Source organism: Ascaphus truei, unplaced genomic scaffold (genome assembly GCF_040206685.1).
Source record: "Ascaphus truei isolate aAscTru1 unplaced genomic scaffold, aAscTru1.hap1 HAP1_SCAFFOLD_1464, whole genome shotgun sequence".
Taxonomy (NCBI): Eukaryota; Metazoa; Chordata; class Amphibia; order Anura; family Ascaphidae; genus Ascaphus; species Ascaphus truei.
In genome coordinates, this window is record NW_027454349.1 from 75189 (window position 1) to 84414 (window position 9226).

Sequence of the window (9226 nt, forward strand, 5' to 3'; positions counted from 1 at the left end):
CCTGGGACAGGGCTAGTTGCCCCCAGCGCGCCATTGCAACTCATACTTACCTGGCAGGGGAGTTTTAAGCCATGCTCCAGCAGGTGGCTCTCCCAGGGCGAGGCTAGCTCATTGCACTTGGAGCTAGCTGACCTCTGCGATTTCCCCACATGCGGGAAACTCGACTGCACAATTTCTGGTAGTGGGGGACTGCGTGCGCGCTCTCCCCTGTTTTTGGATGGTTACAAAAAACAGAAACAGGTGTTTGTTCAGACAAGCTGCTGCTATTCCCACTGCTTGGGCTTTGGGCATGGTCAATAACTGCTGGCAAAAAGGAGCACCATGTACAATAAATAGCCAGCTAGCAACATCTCAAACAGGGACAAATGACAATGATGTACCTGCACAGACGTTTAGGAATAAGTTCACAGGTGGATTGGGAAATAGGGAAACAAATACTGTGTACTGTATATATATATTTATGAAAAAAACAGCACATTTACAATCAAATCTGGATTTGAAAAAATGGACGGTCCTTGCTTGCAGGATATGATATGGGGTTTTTATTTCACCCCCTCCCCACCCTAGTTCTACATGGTATGTCTGGGTCTCTGTAGCCAGACAACCCCCTGTGATGATATCACAAAGGGAGTGTACAGTACGTTCTAGAGTTTCTAGGCTCCAAAGTAACAAAGAGCAGCATTTAAAAGCAACAGATTGCAGACTATCTGCTGAGCTGTGCAAAAAACAATCTCTATCTATCTATCTATCTATCTATCTATCTATCTATCTCTATCCATGGAGCAGCAGACAGTGTTAGCTTGCTTCTATATTTATGCAAATGCCAGGTAAACAGCCATGCTGGTAAGGGCCAAAGTGTCACGTTTGCCAGCAGGACAGGGCACCTCTCCCTTTTTATGCAGCAGCAGCAGCAGCAGGTGTCAGTGGAGGTCAGAAAAAGAGAGTGCCAGCAGGTAGGGGAGATGTAGAAAGCCACCCCAGAAATATGGTGTCCCCCTGTCTCTCCGGCAGCTGAAATGACAGAGCTGAGCGGTGTTCAAAGTGATTGCTTCTTTCTTTTAAAACTAAGAAGAAGTACCTTACGGCGAAGCTTGGCTGCTCTGGGTGCTTGTTGGATGGGGGGGAGGGTTTGGTTTGGCTTTGCTTTGCTTTGCTTTGCTTTGCTTTGCTTTGCTTTGCTTTGCTTTGCTTTGCTTTGCTTTGCTTTGCTTCGCTTCTGGGGGGGGGGGGAGGAGGACGGGGTGTCTTGGATCTATGTTGTTTGACAAATATTCATTGCTGCTGCTGCTGCTGCTGCTGCTGCTGCTGCTGCTGCAGCACAAATGTTTGCATGGAATGGCCTAGGCTGCTCCTTGCTGCAGGTGCTGGCTGCAGCGGCTCAGATACTAGGCCTCAGGTACTGTGTTGCTTGCTGCACCAATGACCAAGCTGCTCTCTCCACAAGGGTGACAGTTGTCCTGGGACAGGGCTAGTTGCCCCCAGCGCGCCATTGCAACTCATACTTACCTGGCAGGGGAGTTTTAAGCCATGCTCCAGCAGGTGGCTCTCCCAGGGCGAGGCTAGCTCATTGCACTTGGAGCTAGCTGACCTCTGCGATTTCCCCACATGCGGGAAACTCGACTGCACAATTTCTGGTAGTGGGGGACTGCGTGCGCGCTCTCCCCTGTTTTTGGATGGTTACAAAAAACAGAAACAGGTGTTTGTTCAGACAAGCTGCTGCTATTCCCACTGCTTGGGCTTTGGGCATGGTCAATAACTGCTGGCAAAAAGGAGCACCATGTACAATAAATAGCCAGCTAGCAACATCTCAAACAGGGACAAATGACAATGATGTACCTGCACAGACGTTTAGGAATAAGTTCACAGGTGGATTGGGAAATAGGGAAACAAATACTGTGTACTGTATATATATATTTATGAAAAAAACAGCACATTTACAATCAAATCTGGATTTGAAAAAATGGACGGTCCTTGCTTGCAGGATATGATATGGGGTTTTTATTTCACCCCCTCCCCACCCTAGTTCTACATGGTATGTCTGGGTCTCTGTAGCCAGACAACCCCCTGTGATGATATCACAAAGGGAGTGTACAGTACGTTCTAGAGTTTCTAGGCTCCAAAGTAACAAAGAGCAGCATTTAAAAGCAACAGATTGCAGACTATCTGCTGAGCTGTGCAAAAAACAATCTCTATCTATCTATCTATCTATCTATCTATCTATCTATCTATCTATCTATCTCTATCCATGGAGCAGCAGACAGTGTTAGCTTGCTTCTATATTTATGCAAATGCCAGGTAAACAGCCATGCTGGTAAGGGCCAAAGTGTCACGTTTGCCAGCAGGACAGGGCACCTCTCCCTTTTTATGCAGCAGCAGCAGCAGCAGCAGCAGCAGCAGGTGTCAGTGGAGGTCAGAAAAAGAGAGTGCCAGCAGGTAGGGGAGATGTAGAAAGCCACCCCAGAAATATGGTGTCCCCCTGTCTCTCCGGCAGCTGAAATGACAGAGCTGAGCGGTGTTCAAAGTGATTGCTTCTTTCTTTTAAAACTAAGAAGAAGTACCTTACGGCGAAGCTTGGCTGCTCTGGGTGCTTGTTGGATGGGGGGGAGGGTTTGGTTTGGCTTTGCTTTGCTTTGCTTTGCTTTGCTTTGCTTCGCTTCTGGGGGGGGGGGGAGGAGGACGGGGTGTCTTGGATCTATGTTGTTTGACAAATATTCATTGCTGCTGCTGCTGCTGCTGCTGCTGCTGCTGCTGCTGCTGCTGCTGCTGCTGCACAAATGTTTGCATGGAGCCTAGGCTGCTCCTTGCTGCAGGTGCTGGCTGCAGCGGCTCAGATACTAGGCCTCAGGTACTGTGTTGCTTGCTGCACCAATGACCAAGCTGCTCTCTCCACAAGGGTGACAGTTGTCCTGGGACAGGGCTAGTTGCCCCCAGCGCGCCATTGCAACTCATACTTACCTGGCAGGGGAGTTTTAAGCCATGCTCCAGCAGGTGGCTCTCCCAGGGCGAGGCTAGCTCATTGCACTTGGAGCTAGCTGACCTCTGCGATTTCCCCACATGCGGGAAACTCGACTGCACAATTTCTGGTAGTGGGGGACTGCGTGCGCGCTCTCCCCTGTTTTTGGATGGTTACAAAAAACAGAAACAGGTGTTTGTTCAGACAAGCTGCTGCTATTCCCACTGCTTGGGCTTTGGGCATGGTCAATAACTGCTGGCAAAAAGGAGCACCATGTACAATAAATAGCCAGCTAGCAACATCTCAAACAGGGACAAATGACAATGATGTACCTGCACAGACGTTTAGGAATAAGTTCACAGGTGGATTGGGAAATAGGGAAACAAATACTGTGTACTGTATATATATATTTATGAAAAAAACAGCACATTTACAATCAAATCTGGATTTGAAAAAATGGACGGTCCTTGCTTGCAGGATATGATATGGGGTTTTTATTTCACCCCCTCCCCACCCTAGTTCTACATGGTATGTCTGGGTCTCTGTAGCCAGACAACCCCCTGTGATGATATCACAAAGGGAGTGTACAGTACGTTCTAGAGTTTCTAGGCTCCAAAGTAACAAAGAGCAGCATTTAAAAGCAACAGATTGCAGACTATCTGCTGAGCTGTGCAAAAAACAATTCTATCTATCTATCTATCTATCTATCTATCTATCTATCTATCTATCTATCTCATCCATGGAGCAGCAGACAGTGTTAGCTTGCTTCTATATTTATGCAAATGCCAGGTAAACAGCCATGCTGGTAAGGGCCAAAGTGTCACGTTTGCCAGCAGGACAGGGCACCTCTCCCTTTTTATGCAGCAGCAGCAGCAGCAGCAGCAGGTGTCAGTGGAGGTCAGAAAAAGAGAGTGCCAGCAGGTAGGGGAGATGTAGAAAGCCACCCCAGAAATATGGTGTCCCCCTGTCTCTCCGGCAGCTGAAATGACAGAGCTGAGCGGTGTTCAAAGTGATTGCTTCTTTCTTTTAAAACTAAGAAGAAGTACCTTACGGCGAAGCTTGGCTGCTCTGGGTGCTTGTTGGATGGGGGGGAGGGTTTGGTTTGGCTTTGCTTTGCTTTGCTTTGCTTTGCTTTGCTTTGCTTTGCTTCGCTTCTGGGGGGGGGGGGAGGAGGACGGGGTGTCTTGGATCTATGTTGTTTGACAAATATTCATTGCTGCTGCTGCTGCTGCTGCTGCTGCTGCTGCTGCTGCTGCTGCTGCTGCTGCTGCTGCACAAATGTTTGCATGGAATGGCCTAGGCTGCTCCTTGCTGCAGGTGCTGGCTGCAGCGGCTCAGATACTAGGCCTCAGGTACTGTGTTGCTTGCTGCACCAATGACCAAGCTGCTCTCTCCACAAGGGTGACAGTTGTCCTGGGACAGGGCTAGTTGCCCCCAGCGCGCCATTGCAACTCATACTTACCTGGCAGGGGAGTTTTAAGCCATGCTCCAGCAGGTGGCTCTCCCAGGGCGAGGCTAGCTCATTGCACTTGGAGCTAGCTGACCTCTGCGATTTCCCCACATGCGGGAAACTCGACTGCACAATTTCTGGTAGTGGGGGACTGCGTGCGCGCTCTCCCCTGTTTTTGGATGGTTACAAAAAACAGAAACAGGTGTTTGTTCAGACAAGCTGCTGCTATTCCCACTGCTTGGGCTTTGGGCATGGTCAATAACTGCTGGCAAAAAGGAGCACCATGTACAATAAATAGCCAGCTAGCAACATCTCAAACAGGGACAAATGACAATGATGTACCTGCACAGACGTTTAGGAATAAGTTCACAGGTGGATTGGGAAATAGGGAAACAAATACTGTGTACTGTATATATATATTTATGAAAAAAACAGCACATTTACAATCAAATCTGGATTTGAAAAAATGGACGGTCCTTGCTTGCAGGATATGATATGGGGTTTTTATTTCACCCCCTCCCCACCCTAGTTCTACATGGTATGTCTGGGTCTCTGTAGCCAGACAACCCCCTGTGATGATATCACAAAGGGAGTGTACAGTACGTTCTAGAGTTTCTAGGCTCCAAAGTAACAAAGAGCAGCATTTAAAAGCAACAGATTGCAGACTATCTGCTGAGCTGTGCAAAAAACAATCTCTATCTATCTATCTATCTATCTATCTATCTATCTATCTATCTATCTATCTATCTCTATCCATGGAGCAGCAGACAGTGTTAGCTTGCTTCTATATTTATGCAAATGCCAGGTAAACAGCCATGCTGGTAAGGGCCAAAGTGTCACGTTTGCCAGCAGGACAGGGCACCTCTCCCTTTTTATGCAGCAGCAGCAGCAGCAGCAGGTGTCAGTGGAGGTCAGAAAAAGAGAGTGCCAGCAGGTAGGGGAGATGTAGAAAGCCACCCCAGAAATATGGTGTCCCCCTGTCTCTCCGGCAGCTGAAATGACAGAGCTGAGCGGTGTTCAAAGTGATTGCTTCTTTCTTTTAAAACTAAGAAGAAGTACCTTACGGCGAAGCTTGGCTGCTCTGGGTGCTTGTTGGATGGGGGGGAGGGTTTGGTTTGGCTTTGCTTTGCTTTGCTTTGCTTTGCTTTGCTTTGCTTTGCTTCGCTTCTGGGGGGGGGGGGAGGAGGACGGGGTGTCTTGGATCTATGTTGTTTGACAAATATTCATTGCTGCTGCTGCTGCTGCTGCTGCTGCTGCTGCTGCTGCTGCTGCTGCTGCTGCTGCTGCACAAATGTTTGCATGGAATGGCCTAGGCTGCTCCTTGCTGCAGGTGCTGGCTGCAGCGGCTCAGATACTAGGCCTCAGGTACTGTGTTGCTTGCTGCACCAATGACCAAGCTGCTCTCTCCACAAGGGTGACAGTTGTCCTGGGACAGGGCTAGTTGCCCCCAGCGCGCCATTGCAACTCATACTTACCTGGCAGGGGAGTTTTAAGCCATGCTCCAGCAGGTGGCTCTCCCAGGGCGAGGCTAGCTCATTGCACTTGGAGCTAGCTGACCTCTGCGATTTCCCCACATGCGGGAAACTCGACTGCACAATTTCTGGTAGTGGGGGACTGCGTGCGCGCTCTCCCCTGTTTTTGGATGGTTACAAAAAACAGAAACAGGTGTTTGTTCAGACAAGCTGCTGCTATTCCCACTGCTTGGGCTTTGGGCATGGTCAATAACTGCTGGCAAAAAGGAGCACCATGTACAATAAATAGCCAGCTAGCAACATCTCAAACAGGGACAAATGACAATGATGTACCTGCACAGACGTTTAGGAATAAGTTCACAGGTGGATTGGGAAATAGGGAAACAAATACTGTGTACTGTATATATATATTTATGAAAAAAACAGCACATTTACAATCAAATCTGGATTTGAAAAAATGGACGGTCCTTGCTTGCAGGATATGATATGGGGTTTTTATTTCACCCCCTCCCCACCCTAGTTCTACATGGTATGTCTGGGTCTCTGTAGCCAGACAACCCCCTGTGATGATATCACAAAGGGAGTGTACAGTACGTTCTAGAGTTTCTAGGCTCCAAAGTAACAAAGAGCAGCATTTAAAAGCAACAGATTGCAGACTATCTGCTGAGCTGTGCAAAAAACAATCTCTATCTATCTATCTATCTATCTATCTATCTATCTATCTATCTATCTATCTCTATCCATGGAGCAGCAGACAGTGTTAGCTTGCTTCTATATTTATGCAAATGCCAGGTAAACAGCCATGCTGGTAAGGGCCAAAGTGTCACGTTTGCCAGCAGGACAGGGCACCTCTCCCTTTTTATGCAGCAGCAGCAGCAGCAGCAGCAGGTGTCAGTGGAGGTCAGAAAAAGAGAGTGCCAGCAGGTAGGGGAGATGTAGAAAGCCACCCCAGAAATATGGTGTCCCCCTGTCTCTCCGGCAGCTGAAATGACAGAGCTGAGCGGTGTTCAAAGTGATTGCTTCTTTCTTTTAAAACTAAGAAGAAGTACCTTACGGCGAAGCTTGGCTGCTCTGGGTGCTTGTTGGATGGGGGGGAGGGTTTGGTTTGGCTTTGCTTTGCTTTGCTTTCCTTTGCTTTGCTTTGCTTCGCTTCTGGGGGGGGGGGGGGAGGAGGACGGGGTGTCTTGGATCTATGTTGTTTGACAAATATTCATTGCTGCTGCTGCTGCTGCTGCTGCTGCTGCTGCTGCTGCTGCTGCTGCTGCTGCTGCTGCACAAATGTTTGCATGGAATGGCCTAGGCTGCTCCTTGCTGCAGGTGCTGGCTGCAGCGGCTCAGATACTAGGCCTCAGGTACTGTGTTGCTTGCTGCACCAATGACCAAGCTGCTCTCTCCACAAGGGTGACAGTTGTCCTGGGACAGGGCTAGTTGCCCCCAGCGCGCCATTGCAACTCATACTTACCTGGCAGGGGAGTTTTAAGCCATGCTCCAGCAGGTGGCTCTCCCAGGGCGAGGCTAGCTCATTGCACTTGGAGCTAGCTGACCTCTGCGATTTCCCCACATGCGGGAAACTCGACTGCACAATTTCTGGTAGTGGGGGACTGCGTGCGCGCTCTCCCCTGTTTTTGGATGGTTACAAAAAACAGAAACAGGTGTTTGTTCAGACAAGCTGCTGCTATTCCCACTGCTTGGGCTTTGGGCATGGTCAATAACTGCTGGCAAAAAGGAGCACCATGTACAATAAATAGCCAGCTAGCAACATCTCAAACAGGGACAAATGACAATGATGTACCTGCACAGACGTTTAGGAATAAGTTCACAGGTGGATTGGGAAATAGGGAAACAAATACTGTGTACTGTATATATATATTTATGAAAAAAACAGCACATTTACAATCAAATCTGGATTTGAAAAAATGGACGGTCCTTGCTTGCAGGATATGATATGGGGTTTTTATTTCACCCCCTCCCCACCCTAGTTCTACATGGTATGTCTGGGTCTCTGTAGCCAGACAACCCCCTGTGATGATATCACAAAGGGAGTGTACAGTACGTTCTAGAGTTTCTAGGCTCCAAAGTAACAAAGAGCAGCATTTAAAAGCAACAGATTGCAGACTATCTGCTGAGCTGTGCAAAAAACAATCTATCTATCTATCTATCTATCTATCTATCTATCTATCTATCTATCTCTATCCATGGAGCAGCAGACAGTGTTAGCTTGCTTCTATATTTATGCAAATGCCAGGTAAACAGCCATGCTGGTAAGGGCCAAAGTGTCACGTTTGCCAGCAGGACAGGGCACCTCTCCCTTTTTATGCAGCAGCAGCAGCAGCAGGTGTCAGTGGAGGTCAGAAAAAGAGAGTGCCAGCAGGTAGGGGAGATGTAGAAAGCCACCCCAGAAATATGGTGTCCCCCTGTCTCTCCGGCAGCTGAAATGACAGAGCTGAGCGGTGTTCAAAGTGATTGCTTCTTTCTTTTAAAACTAAGAAGAAGTACCTTACGGCGAAGCTTGGCTGCTCTGGGTGCTTGTTGGATGGGGGGGAGGGTTTGGTTTGGCTTTGCTTTGCTTTGCTTTGCTTTGCTTTGCTTTGCTTCTCTGGGGGGGGGGGGAGGAGGACGGGGTGTCTTGGATCTATGTTGTTTGACAAATATTCATTGCTGCTGCTGCTGCTGCTGCTGCTGCTGCTGCTGCTGCTGCTGCTGCACAAATGTTTGCATGGAATGGCCTAGGCTGCTCCTTGCTGCAGGTGCTGGCTGCAGCGGCTCAGATACTAGGCCTCAGGTACTGTGTTGCTTGCTGCACCAATGACCAAGCTGCTCTCTCCACAAGGGTGACAGTTGTCCTGGGACAGGGCTAGTTGCCCCCAGCGCGCCATTGCAACTCATACTTACCTGGCAGGGGAGTTTTAAGCCATGCTCCAGCAGGTGGCTCTCCCAGGGCGAGGCTAGCTCATTGCACTTGGAGCTAGCTGACCTCTGCGATTTCCCCACATGCGGGAAACTCGACTGCACAATTTCTGGTAGTGGGGGACTGCGTGCGCGCTCTCCCCTGTTTTTGGATGGTTACAAAAAACAGAAACAGGTGTTTGTTCAGACAAGCTGCTGCTATTCCCACTGCTTGGGCTTTGGGCATGGTCAATAACTGCTGGCAAAAAGGAGCACCATGTACAATAAATAGCCAGCTAGCAACATCTCAAACAGGGACAAATGACAATGATGTACCTGCACAGACGTTTAGGAATAAGTTCACAGGTGGATTGGGAAATAGGGAAACAAATACTGTGTACTGTATATATATATTTATGAAAAAAACAGCACATTTACAATCAAATCTGGATTTGAAAAAATGGA

General features: G+C 48.5%; 7 non-coding genes across 7 annotated transcripts; all 7 read left to right on the forward strand.

Annotated features, from left to right (window-relative positions):
- Positions 1–42: 42 nt before the first annotated feature.
- On the forward strand, positions 43–210 carry LOC142476113 (U1 spliceosomal RNA). Its single transcript, XR_012791357.1, has one exon. It is a non-coding gene; the product is annotated as a U1 spliceosomal RNA (small nuclear RNA).
- A 1288-nt stretch (positions 211–1498) lies between these two features.
- On the forward strand, positions 1499–1666 carry LOC142476114 (U1 spliceosomal RNA). Its single transcript, XR_012791358.1, has one exon. It is a non-coding gene; the product is annotated as a U1 spliceosomal RNA (small nuclear RNA).
- A 1281-nt stretch (positions 1667–2947) lies between these two features.
- On the forward strand, positions 2948–3115 carry LOC142476115 (U1 spliceosomal RNA). Its single transcript, XR_012791359.1, has one exon. It is a non-coding gene; the product is annotated as a U1 spliceosomal RNA (small nuclear RNA).
- Positions 3116–4407: 1292 nt separating this feature from the next.
- LOC142476116 (U1 spliceosomal RNA) lies at positions 4408–4575 on the forward strand. The gene has a single exon (XR_012791360.1). It is a non-coding gene; the product is annotated as a U1 spliceosomal RNA (small nuclear RNA).
- A 1295-nt stretch (positions 4576–5870) lies between these two features.
- Positions 5871–6038, forward strand: LOC142476117 (U1 spliceosomal RNA). The gene has a single exon (XR_012791361.1). It is a non-coding gene; the product is annotated as a U1 spliceosomal RNA (small nuclear RNA).
- Positions 6039–7329: 1291 nt separating this feature from the next.
- LOC142476119 (U1 spliceosomal RNA) lies at positions 7330–7497 on the forward strand. Its single transcript, XR_012791363.1, has one exon. It is a non-coding gene; the product is annotated as a U1 spliceosomal RNA (small nuclear RNA).
- A 1262-nt stretch (positions 7498–8759) lies between these two features.
- Positions 8760–8927, forward strand: LOC142476121 (U1 spliceosomal RNA). Its single transcript, XR_012791364.1, has one exon. It is a non-coding gene; the product is annotated as a U1 spliceosomal RNA (small nuclear RNA).
- The last annotated feature ends 299 nt before the right edge of the window (positions 8928–9226 follow it).